This window comes from Muntiacus reevesi, chromosome 7, assembly GCF_963930625.1.
Source record: "Muntiacus reevesi chromosome 7, mMunRee1.1, whole genome shotgun sequence".
Lineage (NCBI taxonomy): Eukaryota > Metazoa > Chordata > Mammalia > Artiodactyla > Cervidae > Muntiacus > Muntiacus reevesi.
In genome coordinates this window covers 54,181,632-54,206,418 of record NC_089255.1, presented here as the reverse complement: position 1 = coordinate 54,206,418, position 24,787 = coordinate 54,181,632, and the positions used below count along the sequence as shown (strand labels likewise).

At 39.6% G+C, this 24,787-nt stretch overlaps 1 protein-coding gene and 1 pseudogene across 2 annotated transcripts in view; one reads left to right on the top strand and one right to left on the bottom strand.

The window, feature by feature from the left end:
* The window catches only part of UNC13C (unc-13 homolog C), a 621,734-nt gene that overhangs the window by 118,902 nt on the left and 478,045 nt on the right, over positions 1-24,787 (top strand). The window lies entirely within an intron of this gene.
* Positions 9,769-11,207, bottom strand: LOC136171813 (protein farnesyltransferase/geranylgeranyltransferase type-1 subunit alpha pseudogene; annotated as a pseudogene).

Genomic DNA, 24,787 nt, shown 5'->3' with positions numbered 1-24,787 from the left:
GTATCTAGAAATGCAAGACATTTCTATGTATTGATTTTGAATCCTGCAACTTTGCTAAATTGACTGATTAGTTCTAGTACTTTTCTGATACTGTCTTGTAGGGTTTTCTATGTACAGTGTCATGTCATCTGCAAACAGTGAGCTTTACTTCTTTTCTGATCTGGACTCCTTTTATTTATTTATTTATTTATTTTCTCTGATTGCTGCAGCTAGGACTTCCAGAACTGTGTTGAATAATAGTGGTGAAAGTGGACACCGTTGTCTTGTTCCTGATCTTAAGGGGAATGCTTTCAGTTTTTCACCATTGAGAACAATGTTTGCTGTAGGCTTATCATTATGGCCTTTACTATGTTGAGGTCGGTACCTTCTATGCCCATTTTTTTGAAGCGTTTTAATCATAAAGGGGTGCTGAAATTTGCCAAAGGCTTTTTCTGCATCTATTGAGATTATCATATGGTTTTTCTCTTTCAATTTGTTAATATGGTGTATCACATGGATTGATTGGCATATATTGAAGAATCCTTGAATCCTGGAATAAACCCAACGTGATCATGGCGTATGAGTTTTTTGATGTGTTGCTGAATTCTGTTTTGCTAAAATTTTGTTGAGGATTTTGGCATCTGTGTTCATCAGTGATACTTGCCTGCAGTTTTCTTTTTTTGTGTGTGTTGTCGTTGTCTGGTTTTGGTATCAGGGTGGTGGTGGCCTCATAGAATGAGTTTGGAAGTGTCCCTTCCTCTGTAATTTTTTTGAAATAGTTTTGAAAAGGTAGGTATTAACTCTCTCATAAATGTTTGATAGAATTCTCCTGTAAAGCCATCTGGTCCTGGGCTTTTGTTTTTTGGCAGATTTTTGATCACAGCTTGAATTTCAGTGCTTATAATTGGGTTGTTCATAATTTTTATTTCTTCCTGGTTCAGTCTTGGAAGGTTGAACTTTTCTAAGAATCTGTATTTTTTCCAGTTATCTATTTTAATGTCATATAGTTGTTCATAATATTGTCATATAGTTGTTCAGAAATTCAGAATCATTTGAATTTCTGCATTGTCTGTTGTAACCTCTCCTTTTTCATTTCTAATTTTGTTGATTTGATTCTTTTCTCTTTCTTGATGAATCTGGCTAAAGGTTTGTCAATTTTATCTTCTCAAAGAACCAGCTTTTAGTTTTATTAATCTTTACTATTGTTTCTTTCATTTATTTCTGCTCATATCTTTATAATTTCTTTCCTTCTATTGATTTCATGCAAAAATGGGCTCAGTAAAGGGCAGAAATGGTATGGACCTAACAGAAACAGAAGATATTAAGAAGAGGTGGCAAGAATACACAGAAGAGCTGTACAAAAAATATCTCCATTGCCCAGAAAATCATGATGGTGTGATCAGTCACCTAGAGCCAGACATCCTGGAATGTGAAGTCAAGTGGGCCATAGGAAGCATCACTACGAACAAAGCTAGTGGAGGTGATGGAATTCCAGTTGAGCTATTTCAAATCCTAAAGGACGATGCTGTGACAGTGCTGCACTCAATCTGCTATCAAATTTGGAAAACTCAGCAGTGGCCACAGGACTGCAAAAGGTCATTTTTCATTCCAATCCCATAGAAAGTCAATCCCAAAGAATGCTCAGACTATCGCACAGTTGCATTCATTTCACACGCTAGTAAAGTAATGCTCAAAATTCTCCAAGCCAGGCTTTAGCAATACGTGAACCATGAACATCCAGATGTTCAAGATGGTTTTAGAAAAGGCAGAGGAACCAGAGATCAAATTGCCAACATCCACTGGATCATTGAAAAAAGCAAGAGAGTTCCAGAAAAACATCTATTTCTGCTTTATTGACTATGCCAAAGCCTTTGACTGTGTGGATCACAATAAACTGTAAAATTCTGAAAGAGATGGGAATACCAGACCACCTGACCTGCCTCTTGAGAAACCTATACGCAGGTCAGGAAGCAACAGTTAGAACTGGACATGGAACAACAGACTGGTTCCAGATAGGAAAAGGAGAACATCAAGGTTGTATATTGTCACCCTGCTTATTTAGCTTATATACATCATGAGAAACGCTGGGCTGGAGGAAGCACAAGCTGGAATCAAGATTGCCGGGGGAAATACCAATAACCTCAGATATACAGATGACACCACCCTTATGGCAGAAAGTGAAGAAGAGCTAAAGAGCCTCTTGATGAAAGTGAAAGAGGAGAGTGAAAAAGTTGGCTTAAAACTCAACATTCAGAAAACTAAGATCATGGCATCCGGTCCCATCACTTCATGGCAAATAGATGGGGAAACAGTGGAAACAGCGGCTGACTTTATTTTTCTGGGCTCCAAAATCACTGCAGATGGTGATTGCAGTCATGAGATTAAAAGACGCTTATTCCTTGGAAGGAAAGTTATTACCGACCTAGATAGCATATTAAAAAGCAGAGACATTACTTTGTCAGCAAAAGTCTGTCTAGTCAAGACTATGTTTTTTTCCAGTGGTTATGTATGGATGTGAGAATTGGACTATAAAGAAAGCTGAGCACAGAAGAATTGATGCTTTTGAACTGTGGTGTTGGAGAAGACTCTTGAGAGTCCCTTGGACTGCAAGGAGATCCAACCAGTCCATCTTAAAGGAGATCAGTCCTGGATGTTCATTGGAAGGACTGATGTTGAAGCTGAAACTCCAATACTTTGGCCACTTCATGCGAAGAGTTGACTCATTTGAGAAAACCCTAATGCTAGGAAAGATTGAGGGCAGGAGGAGAAGGGGATGGAGAGGATGAGGTGGCTGGATGGCATCACTGACTCAATGTACATGGGTTTGGGTGCGCTCTGGGAGTTGGTGATGGATAGGGAGGCCTGGCGTGATGCAGTTTATGGGGTCTCAAAGTGTCGGACATGACTGAGGAACTGACCTGAACTAATTTTGGGGTTCTTTCTTCTTTTTCCAGTTGTTTTAGGTATAAAGTTAGGTTGTCTATTCGATGATTTTCTTGTTTTTGAGATGGGATTATATTGCTGTAAACTTCCCTCTTAAACTGCTTTTGCTACATCCCATAGGTTTTGAGTTGTCGTATTTTTTCATTGTCATTTGTTTCTCAATTTTTGAATTCCCTTTTGATTTCTTCAGTAACCTGTTTGTTATTTAGAAACATGTTGTTTAATCTCCATGTGTTTGTGTTTCTTACAGTTTATTTTCTTGTAATTGATATCTAGTCGCATAGCATTGTGGTCAAAGAAGATGTTTGATATGATTTCAGTTTTCTTGAATTTACTGAGGTTTGAAATGTGACACAAGATGTGGTCTGTCCTGGAGAATATTCCATGTGCACTTGAGAAGGTGTATTGTTTTGCATTTGGATGAAATGTCCTGAAGATATCGATGAGATCCATCTCATCTAATGTATCATTTAAGACTTATATTTCCTTATCAATTTTCTGTTTTGATGATCTGTCCATTGATATGAGTGGGGTGTTAAAGTCTCCTACTATTATTGTATTACTGTCAGTTTCTCCTTTTGTGTCTGTTAGTGTTTGTCTTAGTTATTGAGGTGCTCCTATGTTGGGTCCATAGATATTTACAATTGTTATGTCTTCCTCTTGGATTGATCCCTTGATCATTATGTAGTGTTTTTCCTTATCTCTTGTAATCTTTAAGGTCTGTTTTGTCTGATACGAGGATTGCTACTCCACCTTTCTTTTGCTTCCCATTTACATGGAATATATTTTTCCATCCTCTCACTTTCTGTTTATATGTATACTTGGGTCTGTAGTGGGTTTCTTGTAGATAGCATATATATGAGTCTTGTTTTTGTATCCATTCAGCCAGTCTGTGTCTTTTGTTTGGAGCATTTAATACATTTACATTTAAAGTAATTATTGATATATATGTTCTTATTGCCATTTTCTTAATTGTTTGGGGTTGATTTTGAAGATCTTTTTTTCTTCTCTTGTATTTCTTGACTACATAAGTCCTTTTAAAGCCGGTTTGGTGGTACTCAATTTTCTTAACATTTTTGCTTGTCTGAAAAGCTTTTTATTTATTTCTCCATCATTTTTGAATGAGATCCTTTCTGGGTACAGTTGGTTGTAGATTTTTCCCTTTCAGTACTTTAAATATGTCCTGCCATTCCCTTCTGGTTTGCAGAGTTTCTGCTGAGAGATCAGCTGTTAAGCTTGTGGGAATTCCCTTTTATGTTACTTGTTGCTTCTTCTATGCTGCTTTTAATATTCTTTCTTTCTGTTTAGTCTTTGTGAGTTTGGTTAGTATGTGTTTTGATGTGTTTCTCCTTGGGTTTATCCTGTATGGGACTGTTTTTGTCTCTTAGACTTGGTTGACTATTTCCTTCTCAATGTTGGAGAAAATTTCAATGATAATCCCTTCAAAATTTTTCTCATACCCTTTCTTTTTTTCTTCTTCTGGAACCCCTATGATCCAAATGTTGGTGCATTTGATATTGTCCAGAGGTCTCTGAGACTGTCCTCAGTTCTTTTCATTCTTTTTACTTTAGTCTACTCTTCAGGAGTTATTTCCACCGTTTTATCTTCCAGCTCACTGCTTCTTTCTTCTACTTCAGATATTCTGCTATTGATTCCTTCTAGAGTATTTTTAATTTCAGTAATTATGTTGTTTGCATATTTATTCTTTAATTCTTCTAGGTCTTTGTTAATTGAGTCTCACATTTTCTCCATTTTGTTTTCAAGGTTTTTGATCATCTTTACTATCATTATTCTGAATTCTTTTTCAGGTAGTTTGCCTATTTCCTTTTCATTTATTTGGACTTTTGCGTTTCTAGTTTGTTCCTTCATTTGTGTAGTATTTCCCTGCCTTTTCATTATTTATTTTTTAACTTATTATGTTTGAGGTCCCCCTTTCCCAGGCTTCAAGGAAAGTTGAATTCTTCCCTTGAAGAAGGTTGAATTCTTTCTTCATTTTGATTTCTGCCCTCCTAAAGTTGGTTCAGTGGTTTGTGTAAGCTTTGTATAGGGTGAGATTTGTGCTGAGTTTTTGTTTGTTTTTCCTTTGATGGGCAAGGCTGAGTGAGGTGATAATTCTGTCTGCTGATGACTGAGTTTGTCTCTTTGTTTTGTGTGTTGTTTAGATGAGGCATCCTGCACAGGGTCTTACTGGTGGTTGGGTGATAGCCAGTGTTGTATTCGAGTAGTTTCCTTTTTGTGAGTTTTCACTATTTGATACTCCCTAGGGTTAGTTCTCTTAGTAGTCTGGGGTCTTGGAGTCAGTGCTCCCACTCCAAAGGCTCAGGGCTTGGTCTCTGGTCATGAACAAAGATTCCAGAAGTTGTTTGTGATGGCATTAAGTGAGATTAAAACAAATATCCAAAAACGAGAGACCAAAGATGAACCCCAGACAAATGGTAGTTAAAAATCAGGCAAATAGTAATTAAAATATTGGAATATACACATATGCATATACACTCATCAGCAAACTGAAAGCAGTCCAGCATAAATGCAGTAGATTGACCCAGCAACCAAAGGAAATAAAAAATTACATTTACCAGTTAAGAACAAAACTAACTAAATCATAAACTGGAAAGTAAACTAAAGCAAGATGCCGAGTGGAGAATAAAGCAATGAAAACAAAACTAACAGAATTGTTGAGAGGAAAGGAAAGAAAGAAAAGAGAGAAAGAATAGATATACAAAGTTAAATAGAGGTAGATAGATTTATATCCATTAAAGGTTAACTGCAATTGAAAAAGAACAGTAGGAAAGGCAAAGAAAGGAATAAATGTAGAAAAAATGTAATAGGTTTTAAAAAATTATAAAAAAGAGAAAAGAAAAAAAAGAAAACTCCATAGAACTGCAAAAGCCCAACATAGAGGCAGAGGTTTATAACAACAATAAAAAATGAGACTGAGAAAAGAATAAAGCTTAATTGGATTTCTTAGTGCCAATAAAATTGACAACTACAACTGGGGGGTGGGAGGGGGAACAAAAGGAAAAAAAATCCAAAAGAATCTACAGAAGGAGTCAGAAAATAAGAATAATAAATGTTTTTATTGAATCACTGCTATGAGAGTCCTTTCCCTCGCTGAGAATCACAGTCCACCTTACCTCCCTAGGAGGAGGCAGTTTACCTGCTGTTGGGGCAGCTCAGATTCTAATCTGGTCTCACTCCTGTGTGTCTTGCTTCCAAGGTCCACAGCTCTCAGAACTAGTGCATTTTCTTTTTTGGGAGCTCTCAATGGCTTTTTATATACTCCGTAGACACAGAGTCCGCCTAGTTGATCGTGTGTATTTAATCTGCAGCTTGTACCGCTGCTGGATATGTTTTGGGTCTTCTTCCTTAGCCACGCTGTCCCTGGGTTTCAGCTGTGGTTTTTTCCCCACCTCTACATGTGGGTTTGCTCCTGAGCCGCCCTGGAGGATTTGGAGGATTAGCTTCTGTGAGGGCCAGTTATGGAGGTGATGCAGCAGTTTGGGTCACAGGGGTTCTGGCAGCACCAGGTACTCAGGGGAGTTGGCAGCTAGGGCAGCAGGAAATACAGTGCTCTAGAAGGGTATGGCAACCAGTGTTGGCCAATACACTCCAGTAGTCTTGCCTAGAGAACCCCCTCCCTGACAGAGAAGCCTGACAGGCCACTCTGCTACTGCTGCTGGTAAGTTGTTTCAGTCGTGTCCAACTCTGTGTGACCCCATAGATGGCAGCCCACCAGGCTTCGCTGTTCCTGGGATTCTCCAGACAAGAACACTGGAGTGGGTTGCCATTTCCTTCTTCAGACAGGCCACTCTACTGGGTTGCAAAGGATCGAACAGGACCGAAGCGACCCTGCACGCATAGACGCAAGGCTTTTTTTTGCCTGTGGCAGCTCTGCCCCAGTGAGATTTGAGCGCAGAGGTGGCACAACTGCTTGGCTTGCAGAGACCCTGGCGGTGCCAAGTGTGCAGGGACATGGACTGCCTCCGCCACAGATGTGGCCCTAACAGTCTTTTTTTTTGAGCCTCTTGTAGCTGGTCATCAGAAGGCTGCTTTTGCCAGTCTTTCTCCATAGTTCCTCCCATTCAGGCACTTGAACTAAGTTCAAGGGAACTTAGTGGGTTCCCTTGCCTGGGATCCTTTTCTGTTGTTCAGCATGTCAAGCACATCGAGGGGCCCCCTGGGTGGGGTCCTACTCTGTATTTCGGCACATCAGTCACTTAAAGGGGCCCCCTGGGTGGGGTTCCACTCTGTATTTCAGCACATCAGGGACTTAAAGGGGCACCCTGGGTGGGGTCCTACTCTGAATTTCTGTGTGTCAGGCATTTGATGGGCCAGCCTCTCTGTTGTTCAGCTGGCGTGTGGGGAGAGAGAGGCTATGGTGATGGCTCCAACCCCTATACGTGACTCAGCAGTATTGCCTTGCTTCCATGGCTGCCTGGCTTTTCTCCAACAGCATTTCCCTCCAGGATCTCCTCCCTCACATTTCCTCAGTCCACCCCTCTGCATTCAACAGCAGCCCTCACCCTGGGATTGCTCCACAATCCCTAAACTCCAGCTCCCAGCCGCTGCATCTTCCAGGGCTCCAGTGTCCCTGCCTGGATTGTGTTTGGCTATGGCAAGGACTGTCCTATTCTCATTCCATTTCAGTTCAGTTCAGTCACTCAGTTGTGTCCAACTATTTGTGACCCCATGAACCACAGCACACCAGGCCTCCCTGTCCATCACCAACTCCCAGAGCCCACCCAAACCCATGTCCATCGAGTCGGTGATGCCATCCAGCCATCTCATCCTCTGTCGTCCCGTTCTCCTCCTGCCCCCAATCCCTCCCAGCATCAGGGTCTTTTCAAATGAGTCAGCTCTTCACATCAGATTGCCAAAGTATTGGAGTTTCAGCTTCAGCATCAGTCCTTCCAGTGAACACCCAGGACTGATCTCCTTTAGGATGGACTGGTTGGATCTCCTTGCAGTCCAAGGGACTCTCAAGAGTCTTCTCCAATACCACAGTTCAAAAGCATCAGTTTGTGAGGGAGGAGCCAAGATGGCAGAGGAAGAGGATGGGGAGACCACTTTCTCTCCTACAAATTCATCAAAAGAATAACTGAACGCAGAGCAAACTTCACAAAACAACTTCTGATCGCTAGCTGAGGTCATCAGGCGCCCAGAAAAGCAGCCCATTGTCTTCAAAAGGAGGTAGGACAAAATATAAAAGATAAACAGTGAGACAAAAGAGCTAAGGACGGAGATCCGTCCCGGGAAGGGAGTCTTATTAGAGAACGTTTCCAGACAGGAGATCCGTCCTGGGAAGGGAGTCTTATTAGAGAACATTTCCAGACACCGGGAAACCCTCGCACTGATGGGCCTGGGGGAAGTGTTTGAATCTCGGAGGGCAACCTGACTGGGAGAGAGACAATAAATAAAACCTACAGATTACGAGCCTAAAAGCAACTCCCAGCAGAAAAGTACCCCAGACACCTGCATCCGCCACCAGCAAGTGGGGGCGGAACAGAGGGAGCGGGTGGCTTTACTTGGGGTAGGGTCTGGGCCTCAGTGCCCTGAGGACAATCGGAGGGAGCTTTTGTGAGTTCCCAGCTTGAACTGTGGGAGAGCAAAAGAGAGAGAGAAAATCAACCTGCGGGAACAAACTGCCGGCCGTTCGCGGAACAAAGGGACCGAGATTCTGGATGGTCGACATCTGCCGAGAGGGTTGTGCTGCGAGACAAAGGGCGCAGGCACCCGACCGGCGCGGGCGGGGACTGGGGCTGGGGACGTGGAGGGCAGAAGGCGCACGCACCGGACTGGCGCCGGCGGAAACTGAGACTGGGACCGCGGAAGGGAGTGGGCGTGCCGCACCCGGGGAAAGTGCGCCCATCAAGCGTCAAGCCCCTAGCTGCCTGGACCACTCTGACGGGGAAGGCACAAAGAGCAGACGCAGCTTTCTGTTCCAAGCTTTTGTGGAACACCCAAGAGCTGGAACCGCGCGCAGCACGGGGCGCACTCAATATAGAGCAGCTGGGAGCCTGAGCAGCGCCAGCCCCTCCCCGCATCGCCAGCCCCTCCCCGCAGCGCGATGGAACTAGCTACTTGAATAAGAGTCCACCCCCACCCGCCTGTGTCAGGGGGGAAATGAGGCCCTGAAGAGACCGGCAAACAGAAGCCAAATAAACAAAGGGAACCACTTCAGAAGGGACTGGTGCATCAGATTAAAATCCCTGTAGAAAACACTGACTACACCGGAAGAGGCCTATAGATATCGAGAAGTGTAAGCTGGAACGAGGAGCTATCTGAAACTGAGCCGAACCCACACTGACTGCAACAGCTCCAGAGAAATTCCTAGATATATTTTTACTTTTTTTTTTTCTTTTTAAGTAAGGAAAAAAAAATAATTTTTTTTATTTTATTTTTTCCTTTTTATTTTTTCTCTTTTATTTTCCTTTAAAATTCCCTATTACTCCCCCATTACTCCTTAACTTTCATTTTCATAAATTTTTACGATTTTTTTTAATTAAAAAATTTTTTTAAATTTTTTTCTTTTTTTTTCTTTTTTTCCTTCTTCTCTTCTATTTTCTATTTTTCTTTTTCTCTTATTTCTCTTAAAGTCCTCTAGTACTCCTCTACTACTCCTTAATTTTCATTTTCAATACACTATAACCTTACCAAAAAAAAAAGAGAGAAGCTCTGTTTTTTTTTGGGGGGGGGGATACATCTGTAATTTTATTACAAAACCATCCTTTTGGCATTAGTCGGTTACATTGAGAGTACGATGCTGTGCGTGTGGCGGAGCAGCTCTGACCTAACAACTGCATTCCCTGCTTTCTGAGCCGGAAGGCAAGTTCCTTATCTCCTTTACATACCTGCGAACAGTAACGCCCCGAATCCTAACACACAAACCATTCAGGGAGAAGCTGATGCTAAGGGGTTAGAGTAAATGTTGAGACTACAAAAGTTCCTTTATGGACTTTCTGTTTCCTCTCCCTCCCCCAAATTCTCTGCTTAAAAAAAAAAAATCAAGTTACTTGGAACTAGTCTGAATAGCAGCAGCACCCAAGGAGCATCACACTTAGTTCATGTTAAAAAGCAGTACCTGTGCATTGTACGTTTTACACCACAGGCAAAGGGAATGACCGCTCTAGTTTTTAACTCCTTCATTAGTCTCTTAAAAAAATAAAAGCATCCCATCAAGTTCGTCGAGATGGTATTATTGCTGTACGTTTGTAGGTGGGTCACTTTCTGTGCTGTGTTTGCTTTGAAGGGATCTTCCAATATATCTCCAATATTCTTTTCTTATAGTGTCCTTTTCTTTAGCTAGGATTTCACATAACTCTAATGCTTTATTAAGAATGTCCTCCTTGTCACATTGGTTTTCTAGCATGTCTTCATAGATATCCACGAGAAAGGCAATTAGGTAGGGAGAGCTGTAAGTCAAGTAATTGATTTAACAGATTGGGATATTTGGAAAGACCACGATCCTGCAAAATCCCTTTCAAATAATTCCATGCACTTTCATTATGTGGGACTAGCTTGATCATTTCCAGAGTGTACTGGACTTCTCTCTCCAATATAGCACGATCATTATAGCCTGTAGTGTTAGAAATTACCAAATATCTTTGATTCCAGACAGAGTTATTTCTCACATCCTCTTTGAGAAGTTGGTCTACATACTGCAGCTCATTATCCCAAAGTTTAAATTCCTGAATAACCCACTGTCGGTGTTGCCAGGCATGGTAATTCTTTGCATCCTGAGTAAGAATATCCGCAATAAACTCAAGTTCCTGTGATGGGTCTCTCAGCCATTCCACCAGCACTCGCCTATGATGCCAGACTTGCTAGTTTTTGGGCTGCTCCTCAATTATTGCCGAGATGTAGTTCATTTCCTCATGTAGATCCTTCTGAAGGGACTTTAAGAGAACTCTCCGGAAATGCCACACTGTGTAATTGGCTGCATTTAACTCAATAGCATCTCTGGTTAACTTAAAAGCCGACTCACTTCTCTCGTCGCGCTGCAGGACAGCCCGGAAATAATCATAGACGTCCTGAAATTTCTCAATATAAATGATCTGGACCACTGGATTGGGGCCATCATTCTGTGGCACTGGATCTATATCAGCCCATTCTGCTCTGTCCCTGTACAGGACATAGGTGGGCGAGTCCAGGCTCAGGAACCCGTCGTCCATAGGGGACACCGCCGCTGCCGCCTCTTCCTGCGGCGGCTGGGGAGGCGGCAGCGGCTCTGACTGACCGGGCTCCCCGCCTTGCGCGGCCTCCCCGACCCCGTCGGCGGCCGCCATCACACCAGAAGCTCTATTTTTAAACCGAACCTCATATATATTTCTAAAATTTTTTTTTGGCTGTTTTGGTTTTTGTTTTTAATATAGTATTTTTAAGAGTCTAACCTCTACTCTAGATTTTTAATTTTTGTTTTTCAGTATATTATATAAACTGTGAACATTTAAGAATCCAATATTCAGTTCCCATTTTTATTCAGGAGTGTGTTGATTATTCTCTCCCAATCTTGACTCTCTGTTTTCTACCTCAGAACACCTCTATTTCCTCCTTTCCCCTTCTCTTCCCAATCCAATTCTGTGAATCTTTGTGGGTGTCTGGGCTACGGAGAACACTCTAGGAACAGACAACTGCGTAGATCTGTCTCTTTCCTCTTGATTCCCCCTTTTTCTCCTCCTGCTCATCTCTATCTCCCTCCTCCCTCTCCTCTTCTTCATGTAACTCTGTGAACCTCTCTGGGAGTCCCTAATGGGGGAGAATCTTTTCGCCATTAACCTAGAAGTTTTATTATCAGTGCTGTATAGTTGAAGTCCTGAGACTACAGGAAGAATAAAACTGAAATCCAGAGGCAGGAGACTTAAGCCCAAAACCTGAGAACACCAGAAAACTCCTGACTACATGGATCTTTAAGTAATAAGTGACCGTCCAAAAGCCTCCATACCTACACTGAAACCAACCACCACCCAAGAGCCAACAAGTTTTAGAGCAAGACATAGCATGCAAATTCCCCAGCAAGGCAGGAACATAGCCCTGAACGTCAACATACAGCCTGCCCAAAGTCACACCTAACACACAGACCCATCTCAAAACTCATTACTGGGCACTCCATTGCTCTCCAAAGAGAAGAAATCAAGTTCCATGCTCCAGAACACTGACACAAGCTTCCCTAACCAGGAAACCTTGACAAGCCAATCGTCTAACCCCACCCACTGGGTAAAAACTCCACAATAAAAAGGAACCACAGACCTCCAGAATACAGAAAGTCCATTCCAGACACAGCAGTCTAAACAAGATGAAAAGGCAGAGAAATACCCAACAGGTAAAGGAACATGACAAGTGCCCACCAGTCAAACAAAAGAGGAGGAGATAGGGAATCTACCTGAAAAAGAATTTAGAATAATGATAATAAAAATGTTCCAAAATCTAGAAAACAAAATGGAGTTACAGATAAATAGCCTGGAGACAAAGATTGAAAAGATGAAAGAAATGTTTAATAAAGACCTAGAAGAAATAAAAAAGAGTCAATTAAAAATGAATAATGCAATGAATGAGATCAAAAACACTCTGGAGGGAACCAAGAGTAGAATAACGGAGACAGAAGATAGGATAAGTGAGGTAGAAGATAGAATGGTGGAAATAAATGAAGCAGAGAGGAAAAAAGAAAAAAGAATCAAAAGAAATGAGGACAACCTCAGGGACCTCTGGGACAATGTGAAACGCCCCAATATTCGAATCATAGGAGTCCCAGAAGAAGAAGACAAAAAGAAAGGCCATGAGAAAATACTCAAGGAGATAATAGCTGAAAACTTCCCTAAAATGGGGAAGGAAATAGCCATCCAAGTCCAAGAAACCCAGAGAGTCCCAAACAGGATTAAACCCAAGGCGAAACACCCCAAGACACATATTAATCAAATTAACAAAGATCAAACACAAAGAACAAATACTAAAAGCAGCAAGGGAGAAGCAACAAATAACACACAAAGGGATTCCCATAAGGATAACAGCTGATCTATCAATAGAAACCCTCCAGGCCAGAAGGGAATGGCAGGACATACTGAAAGTAATGAAAGAGAATAACCTACAACCTAGATTACTGTACTCAGGAAGGATCTCATTCAGATACGAAGGAGAATTCAAAAGCTTTACAGACAAGCAAAAGCTGAGAGAATTCAGCACCACCAAACCAGCTCTTCAACAAATGCTAAAGGATCTTCTCTAGACAGGAAATGCAGAAAGGTTGTATAAACGTGAACCCAAAACAACAAAGTAACTGGCAACGGGACCACACCTATCAATAATTACCTTAAATGTAAATGGGTTGAATGCCCCAACCAAAAGACAAAGATTGGCTGAATGGATACAAAAACAAGACCCCTATATATGCTGTCTACAAGAGACCCACCTCAAAACAAGAGACACATACAGACTAAAAGTGAAAGGTTGGAAAAAAATAATTCACGCAAATGGAGACCAAAAGAAAGCAGGAGTCGCAATACTCATATCAGATAAAATAGACTTTCAAATAAAGGATGTGAAAAGAGACAAAGAAGGACACTACATAATGATCAAAGGATCAATCCAAGAAGAAGATATAACAATTATAAATATATATGCACCCAACATAGGAGCACCGCAATATGTACGGTAACAAGTATGAAAGAGGACATTAATAGTAACACAATAATAGTGGGAGACTTTAATACCCCACTCACAACTATGGATAGATCAACTAAACAGAAAATCAACAAGGAAACACAAACTTTAAATGATACAATGGACCAGCTAGACCTAATTGATATATATAGGACATTTCACCCCAAAACAATCAACTTCACCTTTTTCTCAAGTGCACACGGAACCTTCTCCAGAATAAATCACATCCTGGGCCATAAATCTGGTCTTGGAAAATTCAAAAAAATTGAAATCATTCCAGTCATCTTTTCTGACAACAGTGCAGTAAGATTAGATCTCAATTACAGGAAAAAAATTGTTAAAAATTCCAACATATGGAGGCTAAATAACACGCTTCTGAATAACCAACAAATCATAGAAGAAATATAAAAAGAAATCAAAATATGTATAGAAACGAATGAAAATGAAAACAACCCAAAACCTATGGGACCTGTAAAAGCAGTGCTAAGGGGAAGGTTCATAGCATTACAGGCTTACATCAAGAAACAAGAAAAAAGCCAAATAAATATCCTAACTCTACACCTAAAGCAGTTAGAGAAGGAAGAAATGAAGAACCCCAGGGTTAGCAGAAGGGAAGAAATCTTAAAAATTAGGGCAGAAATAAATGCAAAAGAAACTAAAGAGACCATAGCAAAAATCAACAAAGCTTAAAGCTGGTTTTTTGAAAAAATAAACAAAATTGACAAACCATTAGCAAGACTCATTAAGAAACAAAGAAGAACCAAATTAACAAAATAAGAAATGAAAAGGGTGAGATCACAACAGACAACACTGAAATCCAAAGGATCATAAGAGACTACTACCAGCAGCTCTATGCCAATAAAATGGACAACTTGGATGAAATGAACAAATTCTTAGAAAAATATAACTTTCCAAAACTGAACCAGGAAGAAATAGAAGATCTTAACAGACCCATCACAAGCAAGGAAATCGAAACTGTAATCAAAAATCTTCCAGCAAACAAAAGCCCAGGACCAGATGGCTTCACAGCTGAATTCTACCAAAAATTTAGAGAAGAGCTAACACCTATCTTACTCAAACTCTTCCAGAAAATTGCAGATGAAGGTAAACTTCCAAACTCATTCTATGAGGCCACCATCACCTAATTCCAAAACCAGACAAAGATGCCACAAAAAAAGAAAACTACAGGCCAATATCACTGATGAACATAGATGCAAAAATCCTTAACAAAATTCTAGCAAACAGAATCCAACAACATATTAAAAAATCATACACCATGACCAAGTGGGCTTCATCCCAGGAATGCAAGGATTCTTTAATATCTGCAAATCAATCAATGTAATACACCACATTAACAAATTGAAAGATAAAAACCATATGATTATCTCAATAGATGCAGAGAAAGCCTTTGACAAAATTCAACACTCATTTATGATTAAAACTCTCCAGAAAGCAGGAATAGAAGGAACATACCTCAACATAATAAAAGCTATATATGACAAACCCACAGCAAGCATCACCCTCAATGGTGAAAAATTGAAAGCATTTCCCCTGAAATCAGGAACAAGACAAGGGTGCCCACTCTCACCACTACTATTCAACATAGTGTTGGAAGTTTTGGCCACAGCAATCAGAGCAGAAAAAGACGTAAAAGGAATCCAGATAGGAAAAGAAGAAGTGAAACTCTCGCTGTTTGCAGATGACATGATCCTCTACATAGAAAACCCTAAAGACTCTTCCAGAAAATTACTAGAGCTAATCAATGAATATAGTAAAGTTGCAGGATATAAAATTAACACACAGAAATCCCTTGCATTCCTATATACTAACAATGAAAAAACAGAGAAATTAAGGAAACAATACCATTCACCATTGCAACAAAAAGAATAAAATACTTAGGAGTATATCTACCTAAAGAAACAAAAGACCTATACATAGAAAATATAAAACACTGATGAAAGAAATCAAAGAGGACACAAACAGATGGAGAAACATACCCTGTTCATGGATTGGAAGAATCAATATTGTGAAAATGGCTCTTCTATCCAAAGCAACCTATAGATTCAATGCAATCCTTATCAAGCTACCAAAGGTATTTTTCACAGAACTAGAACAAATAATTTCACAATTTGTATGGAAATACAAAAAACCTCGAATAGCCAAAGTAATCTTGAGAAAGAAGAATGGAACTGGAGGAATCAACCTGCCTGACTTCAGACTCTACTACAAAGCCACAGTCATCAAGACAGTATGGCACTGGCACAAAGACAGAAATATAGATCTATGGGAGAGAATAGAAAGCCCAGAGATAAATCCATGAACCTATGGACACCTTATCTTTGACAGAGGAGGCAAGGATATACAATGGAGAAAAGACAACCTCTTTAACAAGTGGTGCTGGGAAAACTGGTCAACCACTTGTAAAAGAATGAAACTAGAACACTTTCTAACACCACACACAAAAATAAACTCAAAATGGATTAAAGATCTAAATGTAAGACCAGAAACTATAAAATTCCTAGAGGAGAATATAGGCAAAACACTCTCCGACATAAGTCTCAGCAGGATCCTCTATGACCCACCTCCCAGAATATTGGAAACAAAAGCAAAACTATACAAATGGGACCTAATGAAACTTAAAAGCTTCTACACTACAAAGGAAACTATAAGTAAGGTGAAAAAACAGCCCTCAGATTGGGAGAAAATAATAGCAAATGAGGAAACAGAGAAAGGATTCATCTCAAAAATATACAAGCAACTCTTGAAGCTCAATTCCAGAAAAATAAATGACCCAATCAAAAAATGGACCAAAGAACTAAACAGACATTTCTCCAAAGGAGACACACAGATGGCTAACAAACACATGAAAAGATGCTCAACATCACTCATTATTAGAGAAATGCAAATCAAAACCACGATGAGGTACCATTGCACGCCAGTCAGGATGGCTGCTATCCAAAAGTCTACAAGCAATAAATGCTGGAGAGGGTGTGGAGAAAAGGGAACCCTCTTACACTGTTGGTGGGAATGAAAACTAGTACAGCCACTATGGAAAACAGTGTGGAGATTTCTTAAAAAACTGGAAATAGAACTGCCATATGACCCAGCAGTACCACTTCTGGGCATACACACCGAGGAAACCAGATCTGAAAGAGACACGTGCACCCCAATGTTCATCACAGCACTGTTTATAATAGCCAGGACATGGAAGCAACCTAGATGCCCATCAGCAGATGAATGGATAAGGAAGCTGTGGTACATATACACCATGGAATATTACTCAGCTGTTAAAAAGAATTCATTTGAATCAGTTCTAATGAGATGGATGAAACTGGAGCCCATTATACAGAGTGAAGTAAGCCAGAAAGATAAAGAACATTACAGCATACTAACACAAATATATGGAATTTAGAAAGATGGTAACGATAACCCTATATGCAAAACAGAAAAAGAGACACAGAAGTACAGAACAGACTTTTGAACTCTGTGGGAGAAGGTGAGGGTGGGATGTTTCGAAAGAACAGCATGTATATTATCTATGGTGAAACAGATCACTAGCCCAGGTGAGATGCATGAGACAAGTGCTCGTGCCTGGTGCACTGGGAGGACCCAGAGGAGTCGGGTGGAGAGGGAGGTGGGAGGGGGGATCGGGATGGGGAATATGTGTAACTCAATGGCTGATTCATGTCAATGTATGACAAAACCCAATGAAATGTTGTGAAGTAATTAGCCTCCAACTAATAAAATAAGGAAAAAAAAAGAAAACTACAGGTCAGTATCACTGATGAATACAGATTCAAAAATTCTCAACAAAATACTAGCAAACCAAATGCAACAATGCATTTGAAGGATCATACACCACAAAGAAGCAGGATTTATCCCAGGAATGCAAAGATTTTTTAGTATCTGTAAATCAGTAAATGTGATTCACCACATTAACAAATTAAAGACTAAAAAACATATAACCATCTCAATCGATGGAGAAAAAAATAAATTTGACAAAATTCAGCACCCATTTATGTTGAAAACTCCAGAAAGTAGGCATTCAGGAAATATACCTCAATATAACAAACTTACAGCCAATGTCAGTCAAAGGTGAAAAGCTGAAAACATTTGCTCTAAGATCAAGGACAAGACAAGGATGTCCACTCTTGCTACTTTTTCCAACATAGTTTTGGAAGTCCTAGCCATGGCAATCAGAGAAGGAAAAGAAAGAAAGGAATACAAATTGGAAAAGTAGTAAAAGTGTCACTGCTTGCAGATGACATGACATTATACTTAGAAAATTCTAAAGATGCTAGTAGAAAAGTACTAGAGCTCATCAATTAATTAAGTAAACTTGCAGGATACATAACAAAGAAACCTGTTGCATTCATAACATGAACAATCAAAGGTCAGAAACAGAAATTAAAGAAATAATTCCATTCACTAATGCATCAAAAGTAATCAAATACCTAAGGATAAACCTACCCAAGGAGGCAAAAGACCTATACTTCAAACACTATAAAACAATGATGAAATAAATAAGAGATGACACAAACAGATGAAAAGATATACCATGTTGTTCAATTTGAAGAATCAATATTTTCAAAAATGACTATATTACCCAAGGTAATCTAAAGATTCAGTGCAATCCCTATCAAATTACAATGGCATTTTCCACAAAATTAGAACCAAAAAAGTCTTAAATTTATAGTGTCAGTTGCTCAGTTGTGTCTGACTTTTTGTGACCCCATGGACTGCAGCCCACCAGGTTCCTCTGTTGGTGAGATTCTCCAGGCAAGAATATTGAAGTGGGCTGCCATTTCCTTCTTCAGGGGAGTTTCCTGATCCAGGCACTGACCCTGGATCTCCTGTATTGCAGGCAGATTCTTTATCTTCTGAGCTACCAGAGAAGCCCAAAATTTGTATGGAAACATGAAAATCTCCAAATATCCAAAGCAATTTTGTGAAATCTTGTGGAGCTGGAGATATCAGGTGCCCTGACTTCAGACTACACTACAAGCTATAGTCAACAAAACACTGGTAATGACATAAAAACAGAAACACAGATCAGTGGAACAGGACGGAAAGCCCGGATAAACCCATGTACTTACAGTCACCTAATCTATGACAAAAGAGGCAAGAATATACAATGGAGAGAGAGTAGTCTTTTCAATAAATGGTTCTGGGGAAAGCTGGAGAGCTACATACAGAAGAGTGAAATTACAACATTCTCTACTCCCACACACAAAAATAAACTCAAAATGGATTTAAGTCCTAAATATAAGACTGGAGAACACAGAACACTTAGAGAAAAACAGGCAAAACACTCTTGGACATAAATCACAGCAAAACGTTTTTTGACCCACCTCCTAGACTAATGGAAATAAAAACAAACAAATGGGACCTAATTAAAGATAAAAGCTTTTGCACAGCAAGGAAGACCATAAACAAAATGAAAAGACAACCCACAGAATAGGAGAAAATACTTGCAAATGATGTGACCAACAAGGGAATAATTTTCAAAAGTTATAAACAGCTCATGCAACTCAATACCAAAACAAACAAACAAACAAAAAAAAATCAAACAATCCAATCAAAAAATGGGCAGAGGATTTGGACTTAGAGATTGTCAGACCCAGTGAAGTAGGTCAAACAGAGGAGGAGAAATATGATCTGACATCTCCTATATGTGGAACCTAGAAAGAAATGATAAAAATGAAGTTACTTAAACAGAAAGACAAGAACAAGATGGCAGAGGAGTAGATGGACGTGGAGTACATCTGTCTACATGGATACATCAGGAATATACCTTCAGACACAGAAGTATATGCAGAACACCAGCTGAGAGTGGACAGGAGTACCTGACCAGTGGAAAAGAATATATAGAACAAATGCAAAACTCAATAGGATAAGGAACTAGTGGGGAGAAACAGGACTGTTAGTAGGACTGGACTTTCCCCACCTGCGAGTGGGGAAACTGAAGCAGTGGTCCAATCCCCACATCAGGGAAACTATCTGAGGCAGAGGAGAAACATTTAAGGCTGAGAGCAAAACAGCTGATAAGTGACAGCCTAAATGGAATGGAAAAACTAAGATCATGGCATCCGGTCACATCACTTCATGGGAAATGGATGGGGAGACAGTGAGAACAGTGGCTGACTTTATTTTTCTGGGCTCCAAAATCACTGCAGATGGTGACTGCAGCCATGAAATTAAAAGACGCTTACTCCTTGTTAGGAAAGTTATGACCAACCTAGACAGCATATTAAAAAGCAGAGACATTACTTTGTCAAGAAAGGTCCATCTAGTCAAGGCTATGATTTTTCCCGAGGTCATGTATAGATGCGAGAGTTGTACTACAAAGAAAGCTGAGCACTGACGAACTGATGCTTTTGTATTTTTTTGTTTGCTTGTTTGTTTGCTTTTTTTTTAATTTTATTTTATTAGTTGGAGGCTAATTACTCACAACATTTCATTGGGTTTTGTCATACATTGACATGAATCAGCCATTGAGTTACACATATTCCCCATCCCGATCCCCCCTCCCACCTCCCTCTCCACCTGACTCCTCTGGGTCCTCCCAGTGCACCAGGCACGAGCACTTGTCTCATGCATCTCACCTGGGCTAGTGATCTGTTTCACCATAGATAATATACATGCTGTTCTTTCGAAACATCCCACCCTCACCTTCTCCCACAGAGTTCAAAAGTCTGTTCTGTACTTCTGTGTCTCTTTTTCTGTTTTGCATATAGGGTTATCGTTACCATCTTTCTAAATTCCATATATTTGTGTTAGTATGCTGTAATGTTCTTTATCTTTCTGGCTTACTTCACTCTGTATAATGGGCTCCAGTTTCATCCATCTCATTAGAACTGATTCAAATGAATTCTTTTTAACAGCTGAGTAATATTCCATGGTGTATATGTACCACAGCTTCCTTATCCATTCGTCTACTGATGGGCATCTAGGCTGCTTCCATGTCCTGGCTATTATAAACAGTGCTGTGATGAACATTGGGGTGCACGTGTCTCTTTCAGATCTGGTTTCCTCGGTGTGTATGCCCAGAAGTGGTACTGCTGGGTCATATGGCAGTTCTATTTCCAGTTTTTTAAGAAATCTCCACACTGTTTTCCATAGTGGCTGTACTAGTTTTCATTCCCACCAACAGTGTAAGAGGGTTCCCTTTTCTCCACACCCTCTCCAGCATTTATTGCTTGTAGACTTTTGGATAGCAGCCATCCTGACTGGCGTGCAATGGTACCTCATCGTGGTTTTGATTTGCATTTCTCTAATAATGAGTGATGTTGAGCATCTTTTCATGTGTTTGTTAGCCATCTGTGTGTCTCCTTTGGAGAAATGTCTGTTTAGTTCTTTGGTCCATTTTTTTGATTGGGTCATTTATTTTTCTGGAATTGAGCTTCAAGAGTTGCTTGTATATTTTTGAGATGAATCCTTTCTCTGTTTCCTCATTTGCTATTATTTTCTCCCAATCTGAGGGCTGTCTTTGTAGTTTTCTTTTTTGTAGTGTCTTTGTCTTTGGTTTCAAGGTAATGATGGCGTCAAAGAATGAGTTTGGGAGTGTTCCTTTTTGTAATATTTTGAAAAGGATAGGTGTTAACTCTTCTGGAAACATTTTATAGAATTTTCCTGTGAACCCAGTCTGGTTCTGAACTTTTATGTGAGTTTTTTAATCACAGTTTCAACTTCTGTCCTTGCATTGTCTATTAATATTTTCTATTTCTTCCTGGTTCAGTCTTGGAACATTGCATCTTTCTAAGAATTTGTTCATTTCTTCTAGGTCATCCCTTTTATTAGCATATAGTTGCTTGTAGTATTCTCGTTTAATCCTTTGTATTTCTGTGGTGTCAGTTGTAACTTTTCCTTTATAATTTCTAATTTTATTAATTTGAGCTCTCTTTTTTTTTTCTTGCTTAGGCTAGCTATAATTTTATCAATTTTGTTTATCTTTTCTAAGAACTAGGTTTTAATTTATCTTTCTTATTGTTTTCATCATCACTATTTCAATTTTTTCTGCTTTGATCTTTATGATTTCTTTTGTTCTGCTATCTTTGGCTTTGGTTTGTTGTTCCTTCTTTAGTTGCTTTAGGTGTAAGTTGTTTATTTGTAATTTTTCTCATTTCCTGAGGTAAGAATGTATTGCTATAAACTTCCCCTTTCAAACTGCTTTTGCTGGATTTCTTAGGTTTTGGATTGTCATGATTTCATTTTTATATATCTCAAGGTATTTTATATTTTGATTTCTTCAGTGATCGATTGATTGTTTAGTACCATATTGTTTAGCCTCCATGTGTTTGCTTTTTAAAGATTTTTCATGTAGTTGATTTCAAATCTCTTAACATTGTGGTCGGAAAAGATGCTTGATCTGATTTCAGTTTTCTTAAATTTAATGAGGCTTACTTTGTGGCCCAGCATGTGATTAAGTCTGAAGAACATTCTATGTACACTTTATCAGTTAAGTCTATGTTGTCTCGTGTCATTTAAGACCTCTGTTTCCTTATTGATTTTCTTTCTGGATGATCTGTTCATTAATGAAAGTGGGGTGTTGTTTATAAAGTTCCCACTATGATTGTGTTACTATTGATTTCTTCTTTTATGGCTTTTAGTTTTTGCCTTATATTTTGGGGTGCTCCTATATTGGGTTTGTGTATATTTGCAATTGTTATATCTTCTTAGATTGATCATTTGATCATCATGTGATATCCTTCTTTGTTTCTTGTAAACAGTCTTTAAAGTCTATTTTGTTTCATATGAATATTGCTACTCCAGCTTTCTTTTGATTTCCATTTGCATGGAATATATTTTTACATCCCCCACTTTCAGTCAGTATCTGTCCCTAGAATTGAAGTGTGTTTCTTATAGACAGCATACATGCAGGTCTTGTTTTTGTATCCATTCAGCCAATCTGTCTTTTGGTTGGAGCATTTACATTTAAGGTAACTATAGATACTTGTGTTATTATTGCCATTTTGTTAATTGTTTTGGATTTATTTTATAGGTCCTTTTTCTTCCCTTCCTCTTTTATTCTCTTGTGATTTGATGACTGACTTTAGCATTGTATTTGGATTTCTTTTTCATTTTTGTTTTGATTATCTAATGTAGATTTGTGGTTTGAAGTTACCATGAGGTTTTGATATAGCAACCTATATATAAACATAATTGCTTTTTAAGTTGCTGTTCTCTTAATTTCAAATGCAGTTCCAATATTCTGCATATTTACTCTACAAATCAGAGATTTGAAATCTCTGATTACTGATTTTGTTATCATATTTGTGTTTGGATGATTTTCTGCCTTTTTGTTTACCTTTACTGGTGAAATTTTCTATTCATTATTTTCTTGTTTCTAGTTGTGGCCTTTTCTTTTATAACTGGAGAATGTCCCTTAGCATTTGTTGCAAAATTGGTCTGGTGGTTCCGAAGTCTCTTATCTTTCATTTTTCTGTAAAGCTTTTGATTTCTCTGTGAATTCCAAATTAGAGCCTTCCTTGGTAGAGTATTTTTGTTTTTAGGTTCTTCCCTTTCATCACTTTATATATATCGTGCCAATCCCTTCTGGCCTGTAGAGTTCCTGCTGAAAAAAATCAACTGATATCATTATGGAAATCCCCTTGTATGTTATGTTGCTTTTTCTTGTTAATTTTATTATTCTCTCTTTGGCTTTAATTTTTGTCGACTTGATTACCATGTCTCTCAGGATGTTTCTCTTTGGGCTTTTCCTGCCTGGAACTCTGTGCTTCCTGGACTTGGGTTTATGTTTCGTTTCCTATGTTAGGGAAGTTTTCAGCTATCATCTCTTCAAGTATTTTCTCAGGTCCTCTCTTGTCTCTCTTCTTATTTTGACCCTGCCATAGTGGTGCATTTAATGTTGTCCCAGAGGTCTCTGAGACTGTCCTCATTTCTGTAAATTCTTTTTTATTGATTCTGTTCTGCAGCAGTGGTTTCCACCAATTAATCTTCTAGCTCACTCATTTTCCTGCTTTGTGTATTCTGCTATTGATTCCTTATAGTGTTTTTCATTTCAGTTATTATTCATCTCCATTTGTTTGTTCTTTCAATCTTCTAGCTCTTTGTTAAACATTTCTTGCATCTTCTCAGTATGTGCCTTTCTTTCCCCAATATTTTGTATCACGTTTACTATCATTACTCTGATTTCTTTTTTTTTTTTTTTCCAGGTAGATAGCCTGCCTTCAGTTCACTTGGTTGTTCTTCTGGAGTTTCATCTTGTTCCTTCATCTTGGACACGTTTCTTCTGCTGTCTTATTATGTGTAACTTTCTGTGATTGTAGTGTTCATTCCTCAGGCCGCAAGGTTATAGTTCTTGCTTCTGCTGCCTGCCTCCTGGCGGATAAGGCTGGTCTAAGGGGCTTGTGCTGGCTTCTGGTGGGAGGAACTGGTTCCTGCCCACTGGTGATTGGAGCTTGGCCTTGTTCTTCTGGTGGATAGAGCCATGTCAAGGGCTATGTTTATCAAGCAGCTGTGAGCTCAGGAAGACTCTAGTCAGCCTTCCTCCTGAGGAGTGGGCTGTTTTCCCACCCTGTTGGTTGTTTGGTCTGAATCATTTCAGCCTTAAGGCTGTTGAGTGGGCCAGGTCTTGGTGAGAAAATGGTGACCTTCTGGAGGGCTCTTGCCAATGAGTACTTTTCAGAACTACTGCCACCAGTACCAGTATCTTTCTCACTGCAGAAAGCCTCACCCCATCCCACCCCCGAACCTCTGCTGGAGACCCTTCAATGCCAGCAGGTAAATCTGGCTCAGGCTTTTATGAACTCACTGCCTTTTCTCCTGGGGCCTGGTGCACATGAAATCTTGTGCATGCCCTCCAGGAGTAGTTTCTGTTTTTCTCGGACCTGTGGAATTCCTTTGATCAAACACTACTGGTCTCCAAAGTCAGATATTCTGAGGATTCTTCTTTCTGATCATAGGCCTCCAGGCTGGGGTGCCTGATGTGAACCCTGTGGGAGAACCTCTGTGATATAGCTGTTTTCTAGTTTGTGGGTCTGCCACCTGGCAGATATGGGTTTGACTTTATTGTGATTGCACCCCTCCTATCATCTCATTGTGGCTTTTTCTTTATCTTTGCATATAGGATATATATAGGTAGATTCCAGTGTTTTTATTTTCTTCTCAGTGGTTGTTCAGCAGTTCTTTGTAGTTTTGGTATTTTGGTGAGAGGGGGAGAACTCAGGTCTTTCTACTCTGCCATCTTGTT